General features: G+C 44.8%; 1 protein-coding gene across 7 annotated transcripts in view; it reads right to left on the bottom strand.

Annotated features, from left to right (window-relative positions):
* LOC110522816 (disabled homolog 2-interacting protein) overlaps positions 1–25,516 on the bottom strand; it is a 277,388-nt gene that overhangs the window by 96,999 nt on the left and 154,873 nt on the right. The window contains exon 1 of one of the 7 annotated variants that reach the window (XM_036977022.2): positions 24,161–25,296. The exons of the other annotated variants lie outside the window; for them this stretch is intronic. The gene's annotated coding sequence lies outside the window, so the exon portion shown is untranslated. Of the gene's footprint in view, positions 1–24,160; positions 25,297–25,516 lie in introns of those variants that run through there. 7 annotated transcript variants of the gene reach the window in all.

Below are 25,516 nucleotides of genomic sequence, written 5' to 3'. Positions count from 1 at the left end.
TAATTTCTAGCTGCAGACTAGTAATTAGTATCAAAGATTTGCTCTTATTCTGCCGGAATCGATAGTCTTAGAGTTTAACCATTTCCACCCGTGTAGCCAATGCTCCACATGGTTTGGTTAGGAATTCAACAACCATCACAACCTTAGCTTATACTGAGGTTTTTGTGGTCTCTACTCAAACCTTTGCCCTCTCGGTGACCGAGGTATGCATGGTCTGAATTGGGTTTCTTCAGGTGGGGGTTTTATTTGGAACAGTAGAAAAGGGTTGTCCCATGAGCCAGATCACGTCTGTGTTCATGGGGGCGGGCCAATGACTTAGTTAAACTTTAAAGGGTTTAAAATCACATTACATAATTTCACAAATAGTTTAATCTTTACTCATTCATTCATTTATACAATAATTAGGCTCCTGTGTAAACAGAGTTATGGTATTGTGGCTGTATTGTCTTTCATGAGGTCACAGCCTGAAACAAAGCGGACTGGGTCGTAGCTGGCTACTCCACTGACAATTTACACATTCTCCAAAACATGTATATTGTTCAGTTCTCAAGTTCTGTGGTGTAGAAGAAATTCCTTTATTCTACTGTGAAACTCTCTCTCTCTCTATACTGCCTGGCCAGGGGGAGAGATTCTCCTCCAGGAATTTATAACCTGAGGTAACAGAACCTGGGTGTAGGAGAGGGAGAGAAAGGGGGAAGGTACTCGCTATACCCAAAGAGGACCACGTAATAACACCGCCATCGATAAAAGACAGTACTCTGCAGCCGTCTTCATCAACCTGGCCAAGGGTTTTGACTCAATCACCGCATTCTCATCGGCAGACTCAACAGCCTTAGTGTCTCTGGACTTCTGGCAGTTTCTATGGGGTGCCACAGGGCTCAATTCTCGGGACGACTCTTTTTTCTGTATATATCAATGATGTCGCTCTTGCTGCTGGTGATTCTCTGATTCATAAATCTGCATTTGTGGGTTCGATTACATGCTTAAAGTGGCCAGAAACGCCCGCAAAACACCGGTCTCAACGTCAACAGTGAAGATGCGACTCTGGGATGCCGGCATTCTAGGCAGAGTTGCAAAGAAAAAGCCATATCTCAGACTGGCCATTAAAAATAAAATATTAAGTTGGGCAAAATAACACAGACACTGCCTAGAAGGCCAGCATCCCAGAGTTGCCTCTTCTCTGTTGACGTTGAGACTGGTGTTTTACGGGTACTATTTAATGAAGCTGCCAGTTGAGGACTTGTAAGGTGTCTGTTTCTCAAACTGGACATGCTAATGTACTTGTCCTCTTGCTCATTTGTGCAATGTGGCCTCCCACCCCTCTTACTATTCTGGTTAGGGCCAGTTTGCGCTGTTTTGTGAAGGGAGGAGTACACAGCGTTGTACGAGATCTTCAGTTTCTTGGCAATTTCTCCCATGGAATAGCCATCATTTCTCAGAACAAGAATAGACTGATGAGTTTCAGAAGAAAGATTTTTGTTTCTAGACATTTTGAGCCTGTAATTGAACCCACAAATAAATGCTGATGCTCCAGATACTCAACTAGTGTAAAGAAGGCCAGTTTTATTGCTTCTTTAATCAGCACAACAGTTTTGAGCTGTGCTAACATAATTGCAAAAGGATTTTCTAATGATCAATTAGCCTTTTAAAATGATAATCTTGGATTAGCTAACACAATGTGCCATTGGAACACAGGAGTGATGGTTGCTGATCATGGGCCTCTGTACACCTATGAAGATATTCCATTAAAAATCAAACGTTTCTAGCAACAATAGTAATTTACAACATTAACAATGTCTACACTGTATTTCTGATCAATTTTATGTTATTTTAATGGACAAAAAAATGTGCTTTTCTTTAAAAAACAAGGATATTTCTAAGTGACCCCAAAGTTTTAAACGGTATACTCTGACATTGCCCGTCTTAATATTTCTATATTACTTAATTACATTCTTTTACTTTTAGATTTGTGTGTATTGTCGTGTATTGTTAGATATTACTGCACTGTTGGAGCTAGGAACACAAGCATTTCGCTTCACCTGCAATAAAATCTGCTAAATATGTGTATGTGACCAATGACATTTGATTTGATTTTGTGAATAGACACTTTGTTGTCTATATCCATTAATAACATTCAGAAACTCAGAGAGGCACAATTGCACACACACAAATACCCTGTCTAGTGCTGTGTGTATACAGTGATGATGAGTGTGTGTGTGTAGATGGATATGTGTCTGTACACAGTGATGATGAGTGTGTGTAGATGGATGTGTGTGTACACTGTAATGGAAAACTGTAATATATTCAAAAGTTTTAGGTATTATCAACAGCAAAAACTCTGAATAGCTTTTCTACAGTATATAGTAAATTATTGTGTATTGTGAGAAATGTCTGTATTTCAAATGATACTGTAATTCCACCTCACAGAATACAGTACCCTACCGTATCTTTGGAGTGCCAAAAACCTTTTGACCACTAGTGGGTGCATGGTTTTGTTGTTTCTGGTACATTAACATATTATGAGGCGTGTCTTGTAAGAGGCTATACTTGTTGCACCCATGAGTGAGAATGCTGTACCAATTGAACTCTTATCTGGTTTTGTTCCCCATCAATTTAAAATGTCCAGGGAACCTTAAACGGTTGAGCATTTTGCCACGTCCTTTTGGTCTGTTTTGCCCTGTAGTCGCTGCCAGTTTGGAAGCCTTCGTTAAGGCAAGTCATATGAATTAATCAAATCAAATTTGATTAGTCACATGCGCCATAGATAAGAATAAGAGATCAAATTAACAAGTAATTAAAGAGCAGCAGTAAAAAACAAGAGCGAGGCTACATACAGGGGGGGGTGCCAGTACAGAGTCAATGTGCAGGGGCACAGGTTTGAAGAGGTAGTATGTACATGTAGGTAGAGTTATTAAAATGACTATGCATAGATGACAACAGAGAGTAGCAGTGTTGTAAAAAGTGTGTAGGCTCGTGTCATTTGTAGCCTGAAATGGTTTGCACACCCTGCAACATCCGACGAGCGTCAGAGCCGGTGTAGTAACATTCGATCTTAGTCCTGTAGTGACGCTTTGCATATTTGATGGTTCGTCAGAGGGCACAGCGGGATTTCTTATAAGCTTCCGGGTTAGAGTCCCGCTCCTTGAAAGTGGCAGCTCTAGTCTTCAGCTCAGGGCGGATGTTGCCTGTAATCCATGGCTTCTGGTTGGGGTATGTACGTACGGTCACTGTGGGGATGATGTCATAGATGCACTTATTGATGAAGCAGATGACTGAGGTGGTGTACTCCTCAATGCAATTTGAGGCATCCCGGAACATATTCCAGTCTGTGCTAGAAAAACAGTCCTGTAGTTTAACATCTGCTTCATCTGACCACTTTTTTATAAACCGAGTCACTGGTGCTTCCTGCTTTAATTTTTGTTTGTAAGCAGGAATCAGGAGGATAGAATTATGGTCAGATTTGCCAAATAGAGGGGAGGGAGAGTTCTGTATGCGTCTCTGTGTGTGGAGTAAAGGTGGTCCAGAGTTGTTTTTCCTCTGGTTGCACATTTAACATGCTGATAGAAATTTGATAAAACTGATTTAATATGCTGTAATGTGCAAACACTACCTAGTAGGCAACCTTACTTGCACCAATCCCTTGTAATTACAGTAAAATCCTGTGAACCCTCCCCTCATTCATACATATATGAATTAATTAATTAAATCATTCCGATTACAGTAGAATATTACTTTTTTACAGTATAATACAACAGGTTTTACATCATTTTACTGTTTGTCAATACACAGTACTTGGTTTGATATTTATATTACAGTATACTGTGATATTAATTATACAATTTTGCCACCGAGCTGCCTGTAAATTTCTGTCAAATTCATGATAACCACTTTACAATGTATGTGTGTTTTTGTACGTCTTTGTGCGTGGGTGTGTGTCCGTACGTCTGTATGTATCAGGTTTTGTGTGAGTGGGTGTACACTACAGGGGGCAGGGGGTAGTTTGTTGAGGCAGACAGTGATGATAGGGGGCACTAAGTAACACTAAGAGATGATAGGGGTCAGGAGGTAAGACAGAGAGACGATAGGGGGCACTAAGTAACACTAAGAGATGATAGGGGTCAGGAGGAGAGAAGATGTCAGTGAGCTAAGCATCAGTGGGGACAATAACCCCACCTCTAAGTGTTTATCCCCCTGGCTCTTGCTAACAGATAACCAGACAGAACACCACCTTCTCTCAGTCTCTTTACTCATGACAGCAGTGTTAATACAGCAGTGTTTTACTGGTGGCTCTCTGAGGTGTACTCACAGCTCAATACCACGCCTGGAAAACCAGATAGCTCAAATCGACACCATACAGGTAGAAAGAGAGAAATAAAGAGAGGAAAAAGGCAAATCTTTCATATAACTCCCTGCCTCTTATCTCACTCTCTCCCTCAATTCCATCTCTCTCTCTCTCTCCCTCCCGGTCTCCTTCTCGCTCCCTCCAAACCTGCCTCCTTCTCTCCCTCCATCCCTCACCCTCTCTCTCTCCCTCCATCGCTCTCTCTCTCTTTCCCAGCCCCCTCCCTGCCTCCTTCTCTATCCCTCCATCCCTGCTTCTCTCCCACATCCCTGTCTCTCTCTCCCTCCATCCCTGCACTTCTCTCTCCCCCACTCTCATCTCTCTCCCCCAGCCCCCTCCCTACCTCCCTACCTCCTTCTCTCTACCTCCATCCCTTCTCCCTCCCTGCGTGCCTCTCTCTCCCTCCACCCCTTCCTCTCCCCCTCCATCCCTGCATCTCTCTCTCCCACAGCCCTGCCTCTCTCCCTCCATCCCCACCTCTCTCTCTCTCTCCCTCCATCCCTGCCTGCCTCTCTCTATCTCCCTCAATTCCTGTCTCTCTCCCTCCATCCCTGCCTCTCTCCATCGATCCCTGCCTCTCTTTCCCATCATCCCTGCCTCTCTCTCTCCCTCCACCCCAGCCTTTTATTCTGCCTCCATCCCTGCTTCTCTCTCTCACTCCATCCCTGCCTCACTCTCTCCCCTCATCGCTGCCTCACTCTCTCCCTCCATCCCTACTTCTCTCTATCCCTCCATCCCTGCCTCTCTCTCTCTCCCTCCATCCCTGTCTCTCTCTCTCTCCATCCCTGTCTCTCTCTCTCCATCCATCCCTGTCTCTCTCTCTCCCTCCATCCCTGCCTCTCTCCATCCATCCCTGCCTCTCTCCCTCCACCCCAGCTTCTTATTCTCCCTCCATCCCTGCTTCTCTCTCTCCCTCCATCCCTACTTCTCTCTATCCCTCCATCCCTGCCTCTCTCTCTCCCTCCATCCCTGTCTCTCTCTCTCTCCCTCCATCCCTGTCTCTCTCTCTCCCTCATCCCTGCTTCCCTCCATCCATCCCTGCCTCTCTCTCCCTCCATCCCTGCTTCCCTCCCTCCATCCCTGTCTCTCTCTCTCTCTCCATCCCTGCTTCCCTCCCTCCATCCCTGCTTCCCTCCTTCCATCCCTGCCTCTCCCTCCCTACAGCCCTGCCTCTGTCCCTCCATCCCCGCCTATCTCTCTCCACCCCAGCCTCTTATTCTCCCTCCATCCCTGCATCTCTCTCTCCCTCCATCCCTGCCTCTCTGTCCCTCCATCCATGCCTATCTCTCTCCACCCCAGCCTCTTATTCTCCCTCCATCCCTGCCTATCTCTCTCCCTCCATCCCTGCCTCTCTGTCCCTCCATCCCTAAATCTCTCTCTCCCTACAGCCCTGTCTCTCTCCCTCCATTCCTGTCTCTCTCCCTCCATCCCTGTCTCTCTCCCTCCATCCCTGTCTCTCTCCATCCATCCCTGCATCTCTCTCCCTCCATTCCTGTCTCTCTCCCTCCATCCCTGTCTCTCTTCATCTATCCCTGCCTCTCTCTCCCTCCATCCTTGATGCAGAAAAATGAATCCATGCTTTTGTTACTTCTAGGTTAGATTTCCGCAATGCTCTACTTTCCGGCTACCCGGATAAAGCACTAAATAAACTTCAGTTAGTGCTAAATACGGCTGCTAGAATCCTGACTAGAACTCAAAAATGTGATCATATTACTCCAGTGCTAGCCTCGCTACACTGGCTTCCTGTCAAGGCAAGAGCTGATTTCAAGGTTTTACTGCTAACCTACAAAGCATTACATGGGCTTGCTCCTACCTATCTCTCTGATTTGGTCCTGCCGTACATACCTACACGTACGCTACGGTGACAGGACGCAGTCCTCCTAATTGTCCCTAGAATTTCTAAGTAAACAGCTGGAGGCAAGGCTTTCTCCTATAGAGCTTCATTTTTATAGAATGGTCTGCCTACCCATGTGAGAGACGCAAACTCGGTCTCAACCTTTAAGTCTTTACTGAAGACTCATCTCTTTCGTGGATCATATGACTGAGTGTAGTCTGGCCCAGGAGTGTGAAGGTGAAGCTCTGGAGCAACGAACTGCCCTTGCTGTCTCTGCCTGGCCGGTTCCCCTCTCTCCACTGGGATTCTCTGTCTCTAACCCTATTACAGGGGCTGAGTCACTGGCTTACTGGTGCTCTTTCATGCCGTCCCTAGGAGGGGTGCGTCACTTGAGTGGGTTGAGTCACTGATGTGATCTTCCTGTCTGGGTTGGCGTCCCCCCCCCTTGGGTTGTGCTGTGGCATAGAACTTTGTGGGCTATAGTCGGCCTTGTCTCAGGATGGTAAGTTGGTGGTTGAAGATATCACTCTAGTAGTGTGGGGGCTGTGCTTTGGCAAAGTGGGTGGGGTTATATCTTTCCTGTTTGGCCCGGTCCGGGGGTATCATCGGATGGGGCCACAGTGTCTCCTGACCCCTCCTGTCTCAGCCTCCAGTATTTATGCTGCAGTAGTTTATGTGTCGGGGGGCTAGGGTCAGTTTGTTATATCTGGAGTACTGCTCCTGTCTTATCCGGTGTCCTGTGTGAATATAAGTATGCTCTCTCTAATTCTCTCTTTCTTTCTCTCTCTCGGAGGACCTGAGCCCTAGGACCATGCCTCAGGACTACCTGGCATGATGACTCCTTGCTGTCCCCAGTCCACCTGGCCATGCTGCTGCTCCAGTTTCAACTGTTCTGCCTGCGGCTATGGTACCCTGACCTGTTCAACGGACGTGCTACCTGTCCCAGACCTATTATTTGACCATGGTGGTCATTTATGAACATTTTAACATCTTGGCCATGTTCTGTTATAATCTCCACCCGCCACAGCCAGAAGAGGACTGGCCACCCTTCATAGCCTGGTTCCTCTCTAGGTTTCTTCCTACGTTTTGGCCTTTCCAGGGAGTTTTTCCTAGCCAACGTGCTTCAACACCTGTATTGCTCTCTGTTTGGGGTTTTAGGCTGGGTTTCTGTACAGCACTTTGAGATATCAGCTGATGTACAAAGAGCTATATAAATAAATTTTATTTGATTTGATTTAATCCTTGCCTCTCTCTCTCCCTCCATCCCTGCCTCTCTTTCTCCCTCCATCCCTGCATCTCTCTATCCCTCCATCCCTGTCTCTCTCTATCCCTCCACCCCTGTCTCTCTCTCTCCCTCCATCCCTGCCTCTCTCTCTCCCTCCATCCCTGCATCTCTATCCCTCCATCCCTGCCTCTCTCTCTCACTCCATCCCTGTCTCTCTCCCTCCATTCCTGCCTCACTCTCTCCCTCCATCCCTGCCTCTCTTTCTCCCTCCATCACTCCCTTTCTCTCTCTCTATCGCTCCCTCCACCCCTACTTCTCTCCATCCCCCCATCCCTACTTCTCTCTATCCCTCCATCCCTCTTACTCTCTCTCCCTCCATCCCTGCTTCCCTCCCTCAATCCCTGCCTTTCTATCCCTCAATCCCTGCCTTTCTATCCCTCCATCCCTGTCTTTCTGGTGAGTTTGAGTATTATGTAACCCAACCCTTCTGCCTTGACAACTGCATTAACAGATCCCTCCCTCCCTCCCTCCCTCCCTCCCTCCCTCCCTCCCTCCCTCCCTCCCTCCTCTCTCTGCAAAGCAGCTTACAGTAGAGCTACAGTCAAATAAACCACTACAACAGACACGTAACATCAATTCTGAAAGAGAGTACGTGTGTGCGTGCATGCCTGTAGGGCTGATGGAACGAGCTTTCATCTACATTCAGTCATTCCTATTGACTCTGTGTGTTGTGGCCTTTGGGCATTAGACAGAGGGAGATGTTATTGACAACACACAGCAATGCTCTATCAAGACCACTATTTTCTCTCATCTCATGAAAGGGAGAACATGCAAATGGATTATTGAATGAAGACACTGTCCTTCCAACTACAGTTCTGTGCATCACACTCTTTCCCAGGGAATGTGAGCACACTCGTCCGCATTCATTGAAACATTACAAATACTTTTAAAAACAAACTTTGTTTAGTGATGAGGACGATTTCCACTCTTTATCTGGCTAAGGGAGAGCAAAGCCTCAGTAAAAATTCACAATTAAACTGCTGCATTTTAAAAGATATTGAATCGCCTCAGGCGGTGGTGGAACCTCAGTTTCCTCTGCTCCATATCTACATCTAAATCCTGCCATGTAGCTCTTGCAACAAGATCTCATAGTTTCCCTTTGAAATTCGATGTATTATGGATGAACGTCTATTTTTGACACATTCCTTCTGCATGGTTACAGGGTTAATTCATCATGGTTAGAAGGTTCAAACAGAAACAACTCAAAGGTTAACCGTTTAGCCATTCATTCAGAGTGGTTAAAGTTAGGTATATGGTTTGGGGAGGGCTTAAAACAAAAGAATTAAAAACAACGGCATCAAGTATCATCAGCATAAACTGACGGTACACAGTGGTCTAGGCAGTGCACTCTGGCTCCAAGTAGGGCTGTGGCGGTCCTGACATTTTGGCAACCGGTTATTGTCATGCAAATTTCTGCTGGTCTCGCGTTAAATCTACCGTTAATTAAGTTAAAACACATTTAGCATCTCCAGGCCTCTATGCATACAAGCTGCTGATGCGAGCCTTTGGAACATCTATATTATATTTTAAAAAGCCTATTAAATCAATTTAATGAACATCATCACAATAAATCCTTAATTTTTTTTAGGCAGGTCTAAAGAAACATTATGATACAGCTTGAAGAAAATGTATTTCAGAAGAACAGAATATGAGTTGGCCTATGGCCATGCGCCATTCCACAGGCTGTAGGCTAGTTCATTTAGCAGACAGGATATGTTTACAGTATAAGTCCCGAGCCATCATTTTATATTACATGATTTTATAGTAAGAATATAACTTAATATAACTCCATCACGGAGTGAGTGCGTATTTGAAGTGGCTATGTTGAGCGTAAAAGTGATCATTTGAAACAGATCCTATACGCTAGATTTAGAGTTATTTGGCAACTTTAGTTGTGAATAACACAAACCTTATGTCTTAAAAATCAAAACAGAAATGGGTTGCATGATTTGATTATAGACTATTGAGGATTTGAGAAAGTAGCAAAAAAAACCTTGCTCTCTGTTCCTTGCCTCAGGCTGAACATGCTGTTCTCACATCAAGTGATCATGTTTTCACCCATCAGGCTATTCTCAATTTAGTCTTGTCATTAATAATATGTCAAATGGGTTTAGATTTAGAATGGGCCATTATCAAGGAGGAACAGGGTCAGGGGAACAAATACATGTCCTCCATATGCACTCAAATAGTGAATGGAGGTGCTTTCCCAGTGGTTCATTTTCAGATCATGCCACATGTGATGGAAATAAATATAGTAGCAGCAGGGATCCTATTTTTATTAGCAACCATCGAAACTCTGCCTTCACACAGGACTGCATATACAGTTGAAGTCGGAAGTTTGCATACACTTAGGTTGGAGTCATTAAAACTCCACCTACTCCACACATTTCTTGTTAACAAACTATAGTTTTGGCAAGTCGGTAAGGACATCTACTTTGTGCATGACACAAGTCATTTTTCCAACAATTGTTTACAGACAGATTATTTAACTTATAATTCACTGTATCACAATTCCAGTGTGTCAGAAGTTTACATTCACTAAATTGACTGTGCCTTTAAACGGCTTGGAATATTCCAGGAAATGATGTCATGGCTTTAGAAGCTTCTGATAGGCTAATTGAAATCATTTGAATCAATTGAGGTGTACCTATGGATGTAGTTCAAGGCCTACCTTCAAACTCAGTGCCTCTTTGCTTGACATCATGGGAAAATCAAAAAAAATCAGCCAAGACCTCAGAAAATAAATTGTAGAACTCCACAAGTTCATCCTTGGGAGCAATTTCCAAAAGCCTGAAGGTACCACGTTCATCTGTACAAACAATAGTACGCAAGTATAAACACCATGGGACCCCTCAGCCGTCATACCGCTCAGGAAGCTAGACACGTTCTGTCTTCTAGAGATGAAGGTACTTTGGTGCGAAAAGTGCAACTCAATCCCAGAACAACAGCAAAGGACCTTGCTGGAGGAAACGGGTACAAAAGTATCTATATCCACAGTAAAACGAGTCTCACATAGATATAACCTGAAAGGCCGCTCAGCAAGGAAGAAGCCACTGCTCCAAAACCGCCATTAAAAAGCCAGGCTACGGTTTGCAACTGCACATGGGGACAAAGATCGTACTTTTTGGAGATATGTCCTCTGGTCGGATGAAACAAAAATAGAACTGTTTGGCCATAATGACCATCGTTTGATCGCAAATGGGTCTTCCAAATGGACATTGGCTTAAGGACAACAAAGTCTAGGTATTGGAGTGGCCATCACAAAGCTCTGACCTCAATCACATAGAAAATTTGTGGGCAGAACTGAAAAAGCGTCTGCATTCAAGGAGGCCTAAAACCTGACTGTTACACCAGCTCTGTCAGGAGGAATGGGCCAAAATTCACCCAACTTATTGTGGGAAGCTTGTGGAAGGTTACCCAAAACATTTGACCCAAGTTAAACAATTTAAAGACAATGCTACCAAATACTAAATGAGTGTATGTAAACTTCTGACCTACTGGGAATGTGATGAATGAAATAAAAGCTGAAATAAATAATTATCTTTACTATTATTCTGACATTTCACATTTTTTAAATAAAGTGGTGATCCTAACTGACCTAATACAGGGAATTTTTACTAGGATTAAATGTCAGGAATTGTGAAAAACTGAGTTTAAATGTATTTTAAATGTAGACTTCCGACTTCAACTGTAAGAACAGATTTCTCTCCACGCATCAACCACTGTTTGAGGAGCATGCATCCCTATTACTAGGCTATTCAAAATCAAATACAAATTCACTATAATTGTAGGTTAACCCTGTAAGCCACCCTGCACAATCAATGAACCAACAGCATCGCATAGGCCTATATGTTCTCTCCCAGACTCATGAATAGAAATGTTGGAGCATAAGATAACCAGTCCATCCAGTATGCATAATAATACAGTCCACACTCAATGACGATTACTATAGTTTGTTTAATTTTGGAGTAGAACAATTATCTACAAAGACATTAAATCTAGGTTTATTATGTATTGTTTTTCTGCAATGTGTAATATGTGGTAGGCTATGTATAACGGCACCGTAATATATTTTAATTCAGGGTGTGTTTTCGGGCTTGGGCTCGCTCATATTCAAGATATGATGATGATGATGGGAGATTGATGATCGCCATGATGAAGATATACTCGCTTTCTCCAAGATCGCATAGCAGTTCAGACGTCTTTTGTCCTCGTCTTGTCGTGTCCTGTATATATATATATTTACAACTTTTTTTCACATACATTTTATTTTTATTTTCCATCAACTCTTCTTCTAAACACTCTCCTGCAACCAGCCTCACCAATTTATATTTATAAAAAAGTATTATTTACCTCAGATCTGCAATCCTTCAGGAAGCTAGCCAGAAACTCCAGGAGGCTGGCCAGAAACTAGCCAGAAGCTAGCCAGGAGCTAGCCCAGAAGCTAATCAGAAGCTAACCACGGTTTGTGGTCATCGGCTGTCCTTTAGTTCGAAAATCTATCGAAAATCTATCGCCAGTTTTGTACGGCGCAGCGCGGCTCGGGAAACGGAACATACCGGACCATTTTTTTTCTCTCCATGTCCCTGGATTTCAACTGCTCTCTGGACGTTCATACCCGGATCTCACAGCTAGCTAGCTGCTATCCGTGTGACAGTCGGCTTTCGTCGATTCCGGAGCAAACATCGATTGTTCCGGTGCTAGCCAGCTCCGTCAATCACGCCTGAGTTCCATCATTCACTCCTGGGCTGCAGTCACCTATCCGGACCCGTTTCACTGCCTACGCGGAGCCCCACCGGGCCTTCACAACCGGACTGCCGACGTTATCTACCTGAAGGAGACCCGGCTGGCTCCTCTGTCGCGACGTTACCGGAACGCCCATCTGCGGCCCGCTAACCGTTAGCTGTCTTTCCGGCTGCTATCTGAATAGACAATCGGACAATTTATTTATTTGAATTATTATGTTTTCTTCTCGGGCCTCTATAACTATATCTATTGTTCTTATTTTTGTTGTTGTGTGATTTGGATTAATCCCCTCTACCACACGGAACCCCACTAATCTACTGACCGAACGCAAGAGGTGGCTAACAACAGACTCCATCCTATGCTAGCTTGCTACCGGTTGGCTTGGCTAGCTGTCTAAATCGCCGTGACCCTAAACCAACCTCTCCACTCACTGGACCCTTTTGATCACTCGACTAAGCATGCCTCTCCTTAATGTCAATATGTCTTGTCCATTGCTGTTCTGGTTAGTGTTTATTGGCTTATTTCACTGTAGAGCCTCTAGTCCTGCTCACTATACCTTATCCAACCTATTAGTTCCACCACCCACATATGCAATGACATCTCCTGGTTTCAATGATGTTTCTAGAGACAATATCTCTCTCTTCATCACTCAATACCTAGGTTTACCTCCACTGTATTCACATCCTACCTTACCTTTGTCTGTACATTATACCTTGATGCTATTTTATCGCCCCCAGAAACCTCCATTTACTCTCTGTTCCAGACGTTCTAGACGACCAATTCTTATTGCTTTCAGTCGCACCCTTATTCTACTCCTCCTATGTTCCTCTGGCGATGTAGAGGTGAATCCAGGCCCTGCAGTGCCTAGCTCCACTCCTATTCCCCAGGCGCTCTCTTTTGACGACTTCTGTAACCGTAATAGCCTTGGTTTCATGCATGTTAACATTAGAAGCCTCCTCCCTAAGTTTGTTCTTTTCACTGCTTTAGCACACTCTGCCAACCCGGATGTTCTAGCTGTGTCTGAATCCTGGCTTAGGAAGACCACCAAAATTCAGACATTTTAATTCCAAACTACAACATTTTCAGACAAGATAGAACTGCCAAAGGGGGCGGTGTTGCAATTTACTGCAAAGATAGCCTGCAGAGTTCTGTCCTACTATCCAGGTCTGTACCCAAACAATTTGAACTTCTACTTTTAAAAATCCACCTTTCTAAAAACAAGTCTCTCACCGTTGCCGCCTGCTATAGACCACCCTCTGCCCCCAGCTGTGCTCTGGACACCATATGTGAACTGATTGCCCCCCATCTATCTTCAGAGCTCGTGCTGCTAGGCGACCTAAACTGGAACATGCTTAACACCCCAGCCATCCTACAATCTAAACTTGATGCCCTCAATCTCACACAAATTATCAATGAACCTACCAGGTACCTCCCCAAAGCCTTAAACACGGGCACCCTCATAGATATCATCCTAACCAACTTCCCCTCTAAATACACCTCTGCTGTCTTCAACCAAGATCTCAGCGATCACTGCCTCATTGCCTGCATCCGTAATGGGTCAGCGGTCAAACGACCTCCTCTCATCACTGTAAAACGCTCCCTGAAACACTTCAGCGAGCAGGCCTTTCTAATCGACCTGGCCGGGGTATCCTGGAAGGATATTGACCTCATCCCGTCAGTAGAGGATGCCTGGATATTTTTTAAAAATGCCTTCCTAACCATCTTAAATAAACATGCCCCATTCAAGAAATTTAGAACCAGGAACAGATATAGCCCTTGGTTCTCCCCAGACCTGACTGCCCTTAATCAACACAAAAACGTCCTATGGCGTTCTGCATTAGCATCGAACAGCCCCCGTGATATGCAGCTGTTCAGGGAAGCTAGAAACCATTATACACAGGCAGTTAGAAAAGCCAAGGCTAGCTTTTTCAAGCAGAAATTTGCTTCTTGCAACACTAACTCAAAAAAGTTCTGGGACACTGTAAAGTCCATGGAGAATAAGAACACCTCCTCCCAGCTGCCCACTGCACTGAAGATAGGAAACACTGTCACCACTGATAAATCCACCATAATTGAAAATTTCAATAAGCATTTTTCTACTGCTGGCCATGCTTTCCACCTGGCTACTCCTACCCCTGTCAACAGCACTGCACCCCCAACAGCAACTCGCCCAAGCCTTCCCCATTTCTCCTTCTCCCAAATCCATTCAGCTGATGTTCTGAAAGAGCTGCAAAATCTGGACCCCTACAAATCAGCCGGGCTAGACAATCTGGACCCTTTCTTTCTAAAATTATCTGCCGAAATTGTTGCCACCCCTATTACTAGCCTGTTCAACCTCTCTTTCGTGTCGTCTGAGATTCCCAAAGATTGGAAAGCAGCTGCGGTCATCCCCCTCTTCAAAGGGGGGGACACTCTTGACCCAAACTGCTACAGACCTATATCTATCCTACCATGCCTTTCTAAGGTCTTCGAAAGCCAAGTCAACAAACAGATTACCGACCATTTTGAATCTCACCATACCTTCTCTGCTATGCAATCTGGTTTCAGAGCTGGTCATGGGTGCACCTCAGCCACGCTCAAGGTCCTAAACGATATCTTAACCGCCATCGATAAGAAACATTACTGTGCAGCCGTATTCATTGATCTGGCCAAGGCTTTCGACTCTGTCAATCACCACATCCTCATCGGCAGACTCAACAGCCTTGGTTTCTCAAATGATTGCCTCGCCTGGTTCACCAACTACTTCTCTGATAGAGTTCAGTGTGTCAAATCTGAGGGTCTGTTGTCCGGACCTCTGGCAGTCTCTATGGGGGTGCCACAGGGTTCAATTCTTGGACCGACTCTCTTCTCTGTATACATCAATGAGGTCGCTCTTGCTGCTGGTGAGTCTCTGATCCACCTCTACGCAGACGACACCATTCTGTATACTTCCGGCCCTTCTTTGGACACTGTGTTAACAACCCTCCAGGCAAGCTTCAATGCCATACAACTCTCCTTCCGTGGCCTCCAACTGCTCTTAAATACAAGTAAAACTAAATGCATGCTCTTCAACCGATCACTACCTGCACCTACCCGCCTGTCCAACATCACTACTCTGGACGGCTCTGACTTAGAATACGTGGACAACTACAAATACTTAGGTGTCTGGTTAGACTGTAAACTCTCCTTCCAGACCCATATCAAACATCTCCAATCCAAAGTTAAATCTAGAATTGGCTTCCTATTTCGCAACAAAGCATCCTTCACTCATGCTGCCAAACATACCCTTGTAAAACTGACCATCCTACCAATCCTCGACTTTGGCGATGTAATTTACAAAATAGCCTCCAATACCCTACTCAACAAACTGAATGCAGTCTATCACAGTGCAATCCGTTTTGTCACCAAAGCCCCATACACTACCCACCATTGCGACCTGTACGCTCTCGTTGGCTGGCCCTCGCTTCATACTCGTCGCCAAACCCACTGGCTCCATGTCATCTACAAGACCCTGCTAGGTAAAGTCCCCCCTTATCTCAGCTCGCTGGTCACCATAGCATCTCCCACCTGTAGCACACGCTCCAGCAGGTATATCTCTCTAGTCACCCCCAAAACCAATTCTTTCTTTGGCCGCCTCTCTTTCCAGTTCTCTGCTGCCAATGACTGGAACGAACTACAAAAATCTCTGAAACTGGAAACTCTTATCTCCCTCACTAGCTTTAAGCACCAACTGTCAGAGCAGCTCACAGATTACTGCACCTGTACATAGCCCACATATAATTTAGCCCTATCAACTACCTCTTTCCCAACTGTATTTAATTTATTTATTTATTTTGCTCCTTTGCACCCCATTATTTTTATTTCTACTTTGCACATTCTTCCATTGCAAAACTACCATTCCAGTGTTTTACTTGCTATATTGTATTTACCTTGCCACCAAGGCCTTTTTTTGCCTTTACCTCCCTTCTCACCTCATTTGCTCACATTGTATATAGACTTGTTTATACTTTATTATTGACTGTATGTTTGTTTTACTCCATGTAACTCTGTGTTGTTGTATCTGTCGAACTGCTTTGCTTTATCTTGGCCAGGTCGCAATTGTAAATGAGAACTTGTTCTCAACTTGCCTACCTGGTTAAATAAAGGTAAAATAAATAAAAATAAAATATATAGGCCTACGCTTCAGCATAAACTGTAATATGTGAATAGGTGTTTTGAATGAATCATCACCTTAGAAGCCGCTGTCCGTTTAGTTGTGTTTGGCTTTGACACAGCATCCACATCCATGTTTTACACTCAGTTTCAACCTGATGTTGAACTGTTTCAAATTGATTGATCACAGTGAGGTGAGTTTTAAAAACACATGTTGTTTTGATGACAAGTGTTTGATGTGACTTCGATGGCATTTCCATTGATGTGAGAGTGGATAGAGGGACAATAGAGCACTGCCTGTAGAATGTGCCTTCATCATGACAGTGATAAGGACCTCCTACTGACAAGGGTTCCAGAACGCCAGCCTAAATAAACCAGTGACCTCACAGCACGGCTGTGGCTGGAGAGGTGCTGGGCTGGAGAGGCTGATGACTGCCCCCTACATACACTACAGAGCCTCTCTGATTTTCATAGCATTTGCATTGATGTCAGAGGGACAATAGAGCGTTGAGTACCAGGCCTTTAGGAGCTGATGGAGGGACAATAGAGCCCTGAGTACCATGCCATTAGGACCTGATGGAGGGACAATAGAACCCTGAGTACCAGGTGATTAGGAGCTGATGGAGGGACAATAGAGCCCTGAGTAAAAGGCCATTAAGACCTGATGGTGAGACAATAGAGCCCTGAGTACCTGGCCATTGGGACCTGATGGAGGGACAATAGCGCCCTGAGTACCAGGCTATTAGGTCCTGATGGAGGGACAATAGAGCGTTGAGTACCAGACCATTAGGACCTGATGGAGGGACAATAGAGCCCTGAGTAAAAGGCCATTAGGACCTGATGGAGGGACAATAGAGCCCTGAGTAACATGCCATTAGGACCTGATGGAGGGACAATAGAACCCTGAGTACCAGGTGATTAGGAGCTGATGGAGGGACAATAGAGCCCTGAGTAAAAAGGCCATTAAGACCTGATGGTGGGACAATAGAGCCCTGAGTACCTGGCCATTAGGACCTGATGGAGGGACAATAGCGTCCTGAGTACCAGGCTATTAGGACCTGATGGAGGAACAATAGAGCCCTGAGTACCAGGCCATGAGTGACCAGATGGTCTGTTAGGTACCTTCAACACATGTCCAGAGTACCTAAGAGGAGATTACTGTGACTCAACGGTCAAGTGGAATTTGACTGTCGTAATACAGTCACCACAACAACCCTAGCTCCAAGCATCATGGAGTTTGCACTCAAACTTTTTTTTATGTTTTATTCTGTGATTAAAGTGACTAGGCTGCTTGTTTTAGACTTGTCAGTGTGTGTCAGTTTGTCTTTCGATAGGTCTTTGTGTGTGTGCGTGCGCCTTTCCATTTCTGTGTGTGTGTTTGTGTGTGTCTGTGTGTGCATTTCAGCCAGCCTGCATGTCTGACTGCCTGTCTACCCCATGCCTCTGGATGTTCTTGCTCCTTCCCCCAGGTGTGTGGACCTCTAACCCCCCGCAGAGTGCCCCCAGGCTGGGAAAGAATAGCCCTCTGAGTTTTCTTCTTCTCTCTCTCTCTCTCTCTCTCTCTCTCTCTCTCTCTCTCTCTCTCTCTCTCTCTCTCTCTCTCTCTCTCTCTCTCTCTCTCTCTCTCTCTCTCTCTCTCTCTCTCTCTCTCTCTCTCTCTCTCTCTCTCTCTGGCTAAAGCACTGTGGATCCGATCTGCTTCATCAGCTCTCAGTAAATCAATTGACATGAGAGAGATGGGCTATGACAGGCTAATTACACAGAGAGGGATGGATGGAGGGAGGGAGGAGGGAGGGAAGTGAGAGGGGTGGGGGAGAGAGGCAGGAAAGAAGGGAGAGAGGTAGAGGGGTGATTGACAGGAGGGAAGTAGAATCCTCCATTGGTCTGCTTTTCTCCTGATCTGAGCTGCTTCTCTCTCTTTCCCTCTCCCCTCTCTCTCTCTCTCTCTCTCTCTCTCTCTCTCTCCCTCTCTCTCTCTCTCTCACACTCTCTCTCCCCCTCTCTCTCTCTTCAGACCAACACATTAATTCACATCAAAGTGAATACCTCTTTCACTTCATAGAAAATATGTTGTCATTATTAATAACAGCCCTCCTCTCATACCGCGCTCCCTCTTTAATCCCCCCTCTCTCTTGACATCTATCATTTCATTTTAAAATGGCACTGACCCTGTATATAGCTTCCTTTCTTAGAACATGCAAGTTAAGCATGTCACTGTGTATGTGACAAATAAAACGTTGTAGTCTATTTACCAAAACATGAACAATGGTCTCTAATATCCACGTCTCCCCATGTTCACACCCTCTCCCGTGCTCATTCTGCTACTGTATGTGTAAGGTTGTGAAAATGACTGACGGCTCTTCCTCTCATTCTCCCATTTTCTAACTTGGCTGTGGGTTAGCGAGATCTCACTGTCTCTACATTGGTAAACAAACACACGTGTGCACACACACTCATATACATACACTCTTGTGAACACATACAGTGCCTTGCACCCCTTGGTGCTTTTCCTATTTTGTTGCATTAAAACATGTACTTTAAATAGATTTTTATTTGGATTTCATGTAACGGACATACACAAAATAGTCCAAATTAGTGAAGTGAAATTTAAAAAATGACTTGTTTCAACAAAAAAACAACAACGGAAGAGTAGTGCGTTCATATGTATTCAACCCCTTTGCAATGAAGCCCCTTAATAAGATCTGGTGCAACCAATTACCTTCAGCAGTCACATAATTAGTTAAATAAAGTCCACTTGTGTGCAACCTAAGTGTCACCTGATCTCAGTATATATACACCTGTTCTGAAAGGCCCCAGAGTCTGCAACACCACTAAGCAAGGGGAACCACCAAGCAAGCTGCACCATGAAGACCAAGGAGCTCTCCAAACAGGACAGGGACAAAGTTGTGGAGAAGTACAGATCAAGGTTGAGCTCTTAAAACATATATGAAACTTTGAACATCCCACATAGCACCATTATATTCATTATTAAAAAATGAAAGAATATGGCACCACAACAAACCTGCCAAGCGAGGGCATTAATCAGAGAGGCAACAAAGAGACCAAAGATAACCCTGAAGGAGCTGCAATGCTCCACAGCTGAGATTGGAGTATTTGTCCATAGGACCACTTTAAGCCGTACACTCCTCAGAGCTGGACTTTACGGAAGAGTGTACAGAAAAAAGCCATTGCCTAACTTCTTAAGGAAAAGGGGCAGCATTTTCACCTTTGGATAAATAGCGTGCCCAATTTCAACTTCCTGCTACTCATGCCAAGAATATAAGATATGCATATCATTAGTATATTTGGATAGAAAACACTCTGAAGTTTCTACAACTGTTTGAATCATGTCTGTGTGTATAACATAACTTATGTAGCAGGCAAAACCCTGAGGACTAACCGTTCAGAATCTTTTTTTTTTAGGTCTCTGTCTGTTCAGTGGTTCTCATTGGGAAACGATATTTCTTAGGAACTTGTTTTCAGTTCCTACCACTTCCACTGGATGTCACCAGTCTTTGGAATTTGGTTGAGGTTATTAATTTGTGCAATGAAGAAGTACGGCCATCTAGGAACTGCGTAACACTGTTGAGAGTTGCGCAAGACTTGAAAAGTAGCTTGGTTTGTTGTCATCCTGTATTGAACACAGATAGACCCGTCTTCAATTTGATCGATTATTAACGTTAAAAAATACCTAAAGTTGTATTACAAAAGTAGTTTGAAATGTTTTGGCAAAGTTTACAGGCAACTTTTGAAATATTTTGTACTGACGTTTTCCCTGGCTTTTGGCCAAGTGGGACGCAAGCGTCCCCTATACCATAAGAAGTTAAAGGAAAAAATAAGCAAACACGTTTGGTGTTCGCCAAAATGCATATGGGAGACTCCCCAAACATATGGAAGAAAGTAGATGTGTCAGATGAGACTAAAATGTATATTTTTGGCCATCAACGAAAACGCTATGTCTGGTGCAAACACAACAGCTCTCATCACTCCGAGAATACCATATCCACTGTGAAGCATGGTGGTGGCAGCATCATGCTGTGGGGATGTTTTTAATCGGCAGGGACTGGGAAACTGGTCAGAATTGAAGGAATGATGGATGGCGCTAAATACAGGGAAATTCTTGAAGGAAACCTGTTTCAGTCTTCCGGAGATTTAAGACTGGGACACAGGTTCACCTTCCAGCAGGACAATGACCCTAAGCATACTGCTAAAGCAACACTCGAGTGGTTTAAGGGAAAACATTTAAATGTCTTGGAATGGCCTAGTCAAAGCCCAGACCTCAATCCAATTGAGAATATGTGGTATGACTTAAAGATTGCTGTACACCAGCGTAACCCATCTAATTTGAAGGAGCTGAAGTAGTTTTGCCTTGAAGAACAGGCAAAAATCCAAGTGGCTAGATGTGCCAAGCTTATAGAGACATACCCCAAGAGACTTGGAGCTGTAATTGCTGAAAAAGGTAGCTCTACAAAGTATTGACTTTGGCAGGGTGTAGTTATGCACGCTCAAGTTTTCCATTATCTTTGTCTTATTTCTTGTTTGTTTCACAATAAAAAATATTTTGTATCTTCAAAGTGGTAGGAATATTGTGTAAATCAAATGATACACCCCCCCCCCAAAAAATCAATTTTAATTCCAGGTTGTAAGGCAACAAAATAGGAAAAATGCAAAGGGGGTGAATACTTTCGCAAGCCATTGTACATGCGCTTGCATGCACACGCACACACACACGCATGTGCGCATGCACACACATGCAACTGCCAACACTTAGTTAAGCATGTCACTGTACACTGTACATTTCTTTAATGAGTCGGACGCAAAGGAATTACTTCAGACACCCGACAGGGCCCAAAACCCAGTGACATACAACATCGGCAAGATAGAACAGCTGTCTCCGGTAAGACAAGGGGTGACGTATACAGTCTCAAGGTTTTGCCCGCCTGAGGAAGAGTATCTCATGATAAGCTGTAGACCACACTATTTTCCAAAAGAGTTTTCATCTATATTTTTCGTAGCTGTCTGTATACCACCACAAACTGATGTTGGCACTAAGACAGCACTCAATGAGCTATATAAGGCCATAAGCAAACAGGAAAATGCTCATCCAGAGGCGGCACTCCTAGTGGCCGTGAACTTAATGCAGGGAAACTTACCAGCATGTTAAATGTGCAATCAGAGGGAAAAAAAACCTCAAGACCGCCTTTACTCCACACAGAGACGAGTACAAAGCTCTCCCTCACCCTCCATTTGGCTTCCTGACAGCTGCTCCTAGGTGGTAAGGGTAGGTAACATCACATCTGCCACGCTGATCCTCATCACAGGGGCCCCTCAAGGGTGCATGCTCAGTCCCCTCCTCTAATCGCTGTTCACTCATGACTGCATGGCCAGGCACGACTACATCACCATCATTAAGTTTGCCAATGACACAACACTGGTAGGCCTAATCACCAACAACGATGAGACAGCCTATAGGGAGGAGGTCAGAGACTTGGCCATGTGGTGCCAGAATAACAACCTCTCCCTCAACGTGATCAAGACAAAGGAGATGATTGTGGACAACAGGAAAAGAAGGACCAAGCACACCCCCATTCTCATCGACAGGGCTGTAGTGGATCAGGTTGAGAGCTTCAAGTCCCTTGGTGTCCACATCACCAACAAACTATCATGGTCCAAGCACACCAAGACAGTCGTGAAGAGGGCATGACAAAGCCTATTCCCCTCAGGAGACTGGAAAGATTTGGCATGGGTCCTCAGATCCTCAAAAGGTTCTACAGCTGCACCATCGAGAGCATCCTGACTGGTTGCATCACTGCCTGGTTTGGCAACTGCTCGGCCTCCTACCGCAAGGTACTACAGAGTGTAGTGCGTACGGCCCAGTACATCATTAGGGCCAAGCTTCCTGACACCCAGGACCTCAGTACCTCTGTAACAGGCTGTGTCAGAGGAAGGCCCTAAAAATTGTCATAGACTCCAGTCACCCTAGTCATAGATTGTTCTCTCTGCTACTGCACGACAAGCAGTACCTGAGCGCCAAGAGGCCAAAAGACTTCTTAACAGCTCTACCCCCAAGCCATAACTCTCCTAAACAGCTAATCAAATGGCTACCCGGACTTTTTGCGTTGCCCCCCCTCCCTCTATTATACTGCTGGGACTCTCTGTTTATTATCTATACATAGTCACTTTAACTCCAGCTTCATGAACATATTACCTCAAATCCCTCGACTATCCGGTGCCCCCGCACATTGACTCTGTCCCAGTACCCCCTTATATAGTCTTGCGACTGATATTTTACTGCTGCTCTTTAATGATTTGTTTTTTTATAAAAATGTTTTACTTATCTATTTTTTACTTTCCACTTATTTTTCTTAAAACTGCATTGTTGGTTAAGGGCTTGTAAATAAGCGTATTTGGCCCATGTGACAAATACAATTTGATTTGATTTGAGTTAAGATGTACAGTGTCTCCCCTCTGATCAATGTGTAAGCTACTGTACAGACATATACATAGATCTGTAGTCGGGCAGCGTACAGTGTAAACATATATCTGTATTTGGAGATAAACAACACTGAGTGAAACTATGCTGGTGGTGAATGGCAGACGATGTTGATGATAGTCTGGAGGGCAACACAGAAAACAACACTACCAGCTGACCTCTCGTCTCGTCTCGTCTCGTCTCGTCTCGTCTCGTCTCGTCTCCTCTCCTCTCCTCTCCTCTCCTCTCTTCTACCGTCTTCTCTCCGCTACCTTCTCCTTCCTCAATCCTCCCCTTTCCTCAACCCTCCCCCTAGACAGACTGGGACAGAGAGAGTAGGGAACAGACAGATATTGGGGACTACCTCAACCAGTAACGGTAGCAGTTCCTATCATCTCCTCCTCTCCTCTCATGTATGAAAGAGATGTCTCTGTGAATGAAATTAGTCGTCACTCTCCTCTCCTCCTTTCCAGCGGTACCCATAGCATTCTCTCTGTAACCCTTCTAGGGGTCAACGGGTCATCATGAGAGCAATAATGACCTCTACTTTCAAGAGTTCCAGAACGGCAGCCCAAATCAACCAGTAACCTCACAGCGGTGGCCAGTCATCTGATTTCTGTTAGTGCTGGGCTGGAGAGGCTGACGACTGCCCCCTACATACACCACAGAGCCTCCTCTCTCTCGCTCTCTCTCGCTCTCTCTCTCTCTCTGCTTCATGCTATTTCTGTGACAGAGCAGCAGCTCTCATTCAAATCCCTAAGAGCTCACATCCCTATCAGACAGCGAGAAGGTGTTGGTTCATGTTACTCATAAAGTACAATAGATGAGAGCAAAACAAGAGCTGACTCCAGATCAGTGCATGCTCAATAACACTGTACTATACACTACACTGTGTTCACAGTAACACCTAGTTCTAAAGCAACTATCAGAGAGACGACCATTACATTTATCATTTAATTGTTATGTGCCTGGATGGTTTATTTGGCAACCTAAAATGATATTTTACCATGCCAGTAAAGTTAATTGAAATTAATTGAATTAAGAGCGAGGACAGCGCACAAAACAGGATGGAGCCTTGAATAAAGCTTCGGATCTCAATATAACCCCTTCTCCCTTTTATGTCCCTAATTTGTTTCCATACACACATACATACTGATATAAACACATCATTGAAAGGCCATCCCTAACACACACACACACACACACACACACACACACACACACACACACACACACACACACACACACACACACACACACACACACACACACACACACACACACACACACACACACACACACACACACACTGCGAGTGACGTGAAAAGCAGCAGAACACAGAACACTCACCAGGCATGGTCAGAATTCCTCAGAACAATTGTACAAGGCTGGCAGATTAACAGAGAGAGAGAGAGGGGGAGACTGGTTGTGCCAGAGAGAATAAATAAAGGAAGGACCGGAGGAGGTCTTTCTCAAAGCTCCATTTTCCCTTCCCACTGCCGAGTGCTTGCTCCTTCTGATTGTTTTCTTTTGTGGCTCTCTTCCTCCTCTCTGTTTTCCTTGTGGCTCTCTTCCTCCTTCTCTCTGTTTTCCTTATGGCTCTCTTCCTCCTTATCTCTGTTTTTCTTGGGGCTCTCTTCCTCCTTATCTCTGTTTTTCTTGGGGCTCTCTTCCTCCTTCTCTCTGTTTTCCTTATGGCTCTCTTCCTCCTTATCTCTGTTTTTCTTGGGGCTCTCTTCCTCCTTATCTCTGTTTTTCTTATGGCTCTCTTCCTCCTTATCTCTGTTTTTCTTGGGGCTCTCTTCCTCCTTCTCTCTCTCCCTCTCTTTATGCTACTGCTGCTTCGAGGCGAGGGGCGGAGAATCAGTGACACAATGCTCTCATGCTCTCCCTTCTCTCTCTCTCCACCTTCTCTCCCTTCTCTCCATTATCTCTCTCTACACCTTCTTTCCCTTCTCTCTTTCTCCACCTTCTCTCCCTTCTCTCTCTCTTCACCTCTCTCTCTCCACCTTCTCTCTCTTCTCTCTCTCCACCTTCTCTCTCTTCTCTCTCTCTCCACCTTCTCTCCCTTCTCTCTCTCTCCACCTTCTCTCCCTTCTCTCTCTCTCCAACTTCTCTCCCTTCTCTCTCTCTCCACCTTCTCTCCCTTCTTTCTCTCTCCAACTTCTCTCCCTTCTCTCTCTCTCCACCTTCTCTCCATTCTCTCTCTCTCCAACTTCTCTCCCTTCTCTCTCTCTTCTCTCTCTCTCTCCACCTTCTATCCCTTCTCTCTCTCTCCAACTTCTCTCCCTTCTCTCTCTCTCTCCACCTTCTCTCCCTTCTCTCTCTCTCCAACTTCTCTCCCTTCTCTCTCTCTGGTTTTCCTTTTTTTCATTTTGCTCCCTCTCTATCTCCTTTCTCTCTCTTTATCATTATTTTGGCTGTCCTACTTCCAGTGCCCTCTCTGAAATGGGACACAGCCTCTCCTTTCCTCCCTATCTCTCTCTGCCTGTGTGTGTGTGTGTGTAAGTGTGCCCAATGTCCATACACAATGCTCAGAGCAGGGGATCTTACTCTTTCTTTGGAGTCGCGTCACATAACAGCCCGGTCAAAGCAAGTGAAATGGATAAACAACAGGGAAATAAACATTTTATTTTATTTATTTTACCTTTATTTAACTAAGCAAGAACAAATTGAACTGACAAGGTAAAAATCTGTCGTTCTGCC

The sequence above is a fragment of the Oncorhynchus mykiss genome, chromosome 5 (assembly GCF_057628025.1).
Source record: "Oncorhynchus mykiss isolate SJ-2025 chromosome 5, ASM5762802v1, whole genome shotgun sequence".
Taxonomy (NCBI): Eukaryota; Metazoa; Chordata; class Actinopteri; order Salmoniformes; family Salmonidae; genus Oncorhynchus; species Oncorhynchus mykiss.
Note: the sequence above shows the minus strand (reverse complement) of the source record. Positions and strands in the feature narration are given on the sequence as shown.